Below are 6,466 nucleotides of genomic sequence, written 5' to 3' on the forward strand. Positions count from 1 at the left end.
AAAGAAAAGTGGAACTCTACTGCCATTATCAAGTCTCGGTGTATTTTTTTATTTACCTGATAGCTCCTTTTTCACACTCCCTCAGTCACACACAGGTACAAGCACAGTTCAAATGTGTGTAACTGGGTTAAGTTAGGGGTTGTTACCTAAAGTCACAAAAATCTAACTCCTGAAAAGTATGGCAATTATAACGAGATTAAATCAGAGACAAATGCCCAGGTTTCTGTTACAAATCAAGTAAACTACGTGCTTTTTGATAGTTGTTCTGGCACTTAGACAAGCTGCTTAATATTTAAATGCTGCACTTAATTTTGCCTTTAAATTGGGACAATCATTGTCACATTCTAAAGGTGATTGTATTAAATTGCAAAAGACACAGCTATCATTGGGTGTGTGTGTGTGTCTTACAAAAACTCCCCTCCCGACTATTTTTGCGTATCAAAATCTTTTATTAACATCAATAGATTCACAGCATTTTTGAACCGATATAGAACTTGGAAATTTTTTTTTTTTTTTTTTTGGTCTGCTTGTATATGAGGAAATTTGTGCAGAAAAGGGAAAGAAATACTTCTTGGTCTTCGGAGCCAGACAGATCTGGATTAAATTCAAATCCTGGGGCAATACTAATATACACTATATCTGCAGCTTGTGAGAGCACCAGAACCTCCTGGAATTAGATTTCATGGGCTTGAATCTTGGCCATATATACTTCCTATTAATTTGCTAGCTGTGTGACCTTGAGATCATTACTAAACCTTCCTATGTTCCACCTCATAGGATGCATGTAATGATTGAAAATGTATGTAAAGCACTAACCATGTCATTATTAGGTGATATATATGTAATCTTCAAATTCTTCCGAGAGCCTCAGTTTCCTCATCTGTAAACTGGAGATAATACTCATCTTGCTGGGAATTTGGGAAGATTAGATATAAACAAAACATCTAGTACGGTAGTAGGCATTCAATAAATTATAGTAATAGTAATCATATTATTCAAGAAAAGCCAGTACTGCACCACACCTATCTCAACTCATACTGCCTTGGCTTCTGAGTTGTACATTTTTGTAGCCTCCCTCCACCCTCCTTTATTAATCAGTCCACCTTTATTTATATATTGGGACAGGTGAGTTTGTAGGGACCATCGTTATAAGGCACCTACTACCTTCCTAAGAGGAAGCTGGCACTCGGGTTGGATAGAAGTTGGAGCCCAGGGTTTCAGCCAATCCTGGGACCCACCCTACTTCTGGATTTCAGTTATGTGAACCATACATTTCCTTATTGTTTAAGCCAAACTGAGTTGGGGGTTTCTGTTATCTGCTACCAAAAACATTCTGATTCCCTCAGGAAGGTAAGTCATCTTTGACTATATTATCTAAAGCACCTCCCGGTTACTCTCTGTTGTAATTCATTTATTTCCATGTCAATATACACCACAATCTGCAATTCTCTTGCTTATTTACTTACTTATTTCCTTTCTTTGAATCGCATGGCTCAGGAAGGCAGTGAGCTCATTTTTCTTCCTCCTAGTACCCTATAGATACTCAATAAATATTTGGTACATGGTTGAATGGTGATGCTATATCTGAATTTATTGGGTAAAAGAGACAGTTTCCAGCTTTCCTTTAATACGGGGTTTCACAGCCTTGACACTGTTGACACATTAGGCCAGATAATTCTTTCAAGGGGCACTGTCCTGGGCATTGTAGGATGTTCACCATCATCCCAGCCCCTTACCCACTAGATGCCAGTAGCAGGGAAAAAAATTCCCTGATTGAGAACCATTGTTGTAATATCTACGAGATTTTCGTTAAGCTTAACTGGCACAAAAAGGGCATCATCTTAGGACAGGTTTTTTGAGGTAAATAGAGTAATATTTGGTATCTGAACCACAGATGATGTAGCTATGAATGAGTCAGACAACTCTGGCCAGTGTGCCATCCGACAGCTGAGGAGGGTGCTATGTCTCCCACTTAGCTACAGGACCTGCTTGTGTTGTGATGTGCCCCGCCCGTTCCGAGGAGTTAATTTTGACGGTGGTTGAGAAGTGTTTTTACGATTATAAATTATTTCCTACAGGCGAGTGTATATAACTGGCCACTTTTCTTTGCCTTAGTTTCTCTACTTATGAACGAATAATTAGAAAGCTTGCACAGTTACTGAAAATTATTAAGTAATTCTTACATTTATGGTTACCTTACCAATTCTATGATAGTAGAGAAAATAAAGAAATTCAGTATTTGGATAACCAGGATCATTGTTGCCCTACATAAGATTTTCACTCTGAAAACTAACTCCATAGGCCAGAAATAGATTTCTCTTGTCTTTGTTTCTTCAACACATATGAGAAAAAGGAAAGGGAGGAAATGTTACTGTCCTGTCTTCTTTATTCTGAACTATAATGGGGTAAGTTAAAGTACTTATACAGAAAGATGAGTTATTTCAGTGCAGACAGTTTGGATTTGGCCTCTTGAAAGAAGCACCTTCATTTTAGTGGGGGAACAACCACCAAAGTGTTGGTGTATTTTTTTTTTCTAATATCAGATAGATTCTAAAACCAGGATGTGTCTGAGCTCCAGAGATGTTAGCATTATTACGGATGCCTTTGTCGGGTGGCATATTAGGTTCTTGGAGTCCAAAGGAATTAATAGTCCACTGTGTGGGGTGGGCGTGGCAGAATAAATAACATTTTCAGGATTGGTTGTCATTGGGCAAGTTGGACTGACCTTACCTCAGGTGTGCCAGGTGAGATGAGGCCCTCCTTCTGGATACTTCACGTGGCTACCTGCTTGCAAAGTCGGCCCTTGGCAAACAAAGGAACAGTTGTCAGTGGTGGACCACTAGCGTGAGGTGGAAAAGAGAGAGACATGAGGACTGAGTCCTGCAAATTAATGTTGCTTGTTTTAATTCTCCAACATAAAGGAGAAATAGCAACAAGGCTATTTCTTGCCAGTTCTGAATGAGGAGGCACTCCAAAATAATTGCACGTGCCTCCCATCTGCTGTCTACATCCGCAGACAGAAGGTGGAGGCTGTGTTAGGAGAATGAGGACAGCTTTGGAGAAGACGTACCCTCCAACTCCGAGAGGGAAAAGCACAGTGACCGTTAGGAAGCTGATATTGCAGACTAAGGACCCCAAAACCAACTATTTAAGTTGTAAAATGTCTGTTTTTCCTGAGGAAGTTTGTAAATTATTACTTTTCATTTAAAAGCAGCAGGCTCCACAAATATGTGATTTTGTGCTTGCGAAGGCTCTATTCCGAGGAGTTGACCATTTATCAACCCTTGTTACTTTTTGACAGTAGTATAAATTATTCTCCTTTTTCTGTGCCGGGAGGGGACAGGGTCAGCCCAGGAGGAAAAGTCAGGAAAGGCTGTCTTTAGCTCCTGACCCTGCATTTCTATACCTGTCTCCAGCCTCTCATTTACCGTTGGGTGTGTCTCCTCGAAGTCCCAGAATGCAAATCCAGGGCTCCCGGTGCCTAGTGCTAAGCAGTTCTTGCAGGTTTGTTCCATCCGGTTTCTCTTTGGCCTCCCCCAGGCTGGGAGGCCTAACCAGCCGAAGACACCCCCAGCTGCGAGGCAGTGGAAAGGTGCCTGTCTTTCCTAGGACAAACTATGACAGAGACCTTATTCCCCGGCCCTGCACTGTTCTTCCAATGGTGAGGCCGCCTCGGAGGGCGGAGGAGTATAATCCAGTGTTATTAGGAGTATAATCTAGTGTTATTAGCATTGGGACAATGATAAAGGAAAGTACGGGAAGCCCGCCCTTACTGTGACTTCTGTGTCTGTGGGGATCTCTTTTGTCCTAGAACAGAATCACAACTCTCCTGAGGCAGAGTCCAGTGTGTCTGTGAGTGAGGGGATGGGGGCAGGGGGCTGCAGAGTGAGGAGCTGTGGGCTATTTCCGGGAGGGCTTCAGGGATCTTGGGAACTGTCTTCAATAGCAGTGGGTCTCCCGGAAATTCATCATAATAAAACAAAGCCAATATGGCTAAACTGTTGTGCTGTTAAAGTGTCCTTACAGATTGCATAAGGAAAATGGCCATTAGCTTTCAGCTTGAGTGGTTTGCCTAACCAGCCCACTGTGCGCTTCACTCCTGCAGAGGAGCCTGGCTGTGCCTGTGATGGTGAGAACCCCAGGCTGCCCTGGGAATGTGATGACGGGCGTGGCAAGGCTCAGGGCTGGTCTGTCCTGACACTTGGCAAGACAATAGGTAGACTCTGTGTCTGGAGTCAGACGGATCTGTGTAAATCCTGGCACCTGCAGCCTCTCTGGGACAATGACCTAATCTCTCTGAAATCCTACTGCATCATGGTAGCATGGGGACCAATTAATTAAATAATGTAACATAAGCAAAGGACCTGCCACAGAAGGGAGCATGTAAATGGCAGCTATGGCGGTTATTGCTGTGATTAATTTCCTGGTCACATAAGATGCCTCCAATTGGCTCCACTCTCCTTTTAGTCCTCTCCCAGTAAGACACCACCGACCTGTTTACGTGTCCTCACCTGCCTGTCAGTGTGCGTGCTGCTCACAGCGCATGACTGCTCAGGTAATCTACAGTCCATAGATTTCAAAAACGCAGTCCAATCTGTGTTAGTATCTTCACAGATGATTTAAAATCGGAGATTCCAGTTTTAGCAGGGAGGTTAAAATGTCACCTTCCTGTGGTGAGAGAATCTTAATAATATCCCACAGATTTTAACTTTGTCACTGTCCTGGAGAGATACACTTTATTTTTGGTACTTTATTTCTGTTACATTGTTCTTACAAAGGCCTTTCTCCAATGTTACTTTATAACATTAGGTTTCTGCTTAGTGAATAGCTATAGTGATATTAGTACATTTCCTAAAGGAATAACATCCTATGGTGCACTAAACGGACTAGTCAGCCACCTTTATACAGCACTGGAAGTTTCCACAAGCCCAGTCAGTCATCCGTTCATCCAACAAATATTTGTGGAATTCCTCCCATGCACAGCCATTATGTAAAAGTATTACAATGGATTCAAAGATCATTATCAACAACAACAAAAATGTTTGCCTACTTGCTGGGGTGAGGGCTAGCACGAGGGGCGAGCCAGAGACCACAGCCAGGTCTCGGTGAAGCCAAGAGCCTAGCGGCCAGAGAGGGCCGTGCTTGCATCTCAGCTCTCAGTGTCACTGTGGGACCCTGGGAGGCAGCTTACACTCTGTGAGCTGCAGCATTTTCACCTGCAGAATGTGGTTCCACCATCATTCAGTCAACAAAAAACACATCCATGCTGTGCTAGGTATGTCCCCAGGTCATTTACCTGTGCGCTCTTAGTAAATTCTCACCACAGTGCTGCAATAAGGCATCCAGGCAACAAATGCTATTTTCTCTCTCCTGTCCTCCTAATTCATATATTCATTTAATAAACTTTGGGCTGAGCCCTGTGCTAGGAAGCACTTGGTTTAAAGAAGAACGAGATGAAGACCACACCTCAAGCTTCTCGATCTAGTTGGGGACACCACCCATAAACAGGTAACAATCCAATGTAATCATTGGAATGCCAACACTGTGCTTAGTACCTTATTGGAAGCAGAAGCAGGGTGCCTGGGCTAGGGTGTGGGATGGGGGCACAAGGTGACTGACAGCTGAGTGGAGGTGCGGAGGTTGCAGGAAGGGTACTGCACTCCCTGCCAGAGGCTGCAGGCACACAACAGAGGGACCTTACCTGTAGGATGGGCAGCTGAGTGTTCCTGAAAGCAAGGGCCCAAGGAAGGAATGAGCACGACAGACGGGGACATGCCCAAGATGTGTTTCCAGACTGTCTCTGAGTTCTAAAGGGCTGATAAGGTCTTCAAGGACCTTGTTGACTTTTTGCAACAGCAATGGCTCTCCAGAAAATGAATCATGATAAAATAAAAGCAATAAGGCCAAACCTTTGTGTTTTCAAATATACCCTGACAAATTTCACCATGAAAATGAATACTGGTTTGAATTTTTGTTCTATTCTGGACTTTCCTCATTCAGAGTGACCTGGAGGAGCCCAGTTCATGGGGCCAGGGCTTTTAAAAGTATGATGGAGTCTGTCTGTGCTGGTTTGCATGGTTGGCTGGCAAAACCTAAGAATAATTCCAAAATGGTGCTTTGCGTCCTGAGTGCTTCTAAAGAAGGGTGACCCACTGCCCCCCTGGATCTGGGCGCTCACTATACCACTGACACAAACCCAGTGGCCACCCCAAACAGGACCGGTAAGGGGATTCGACTGGCCCACTGCACACATGGCACCATCACAGCCGGGCGAGCAGGCAGGCAACGCGAAAGGAATCTCTGTCCAAGCGTGTGTGGGCTGAGAGCAAAGCCAAGTACATCGGAGACAGGAGGAGTCGAAGTGTCAGTGAAGTGCAGAAATGAGCGTGCTCGTGCAGAGAACTAGGATCCTAGAAACATGAACTTACCCTCCTTGCCAGCCAGGGGAGCCAGACACTCAGGAAAA

The sequence above is a fragment of the Rhinolophus sinicus genome, linkage group LG04 (genome assembly GCF_036562045.2).
Source record: "Rhinolophus sinicus isolate RSC01 linkage group LG04, ASM3656204v1, whole genome shotgun sequence".
NCBI lineage: Eukaryota > Metazoa > Chordata > Mammalia > Chiroptera > Rhinolophidae > Rhinolophus > Rhinolophus sinicus.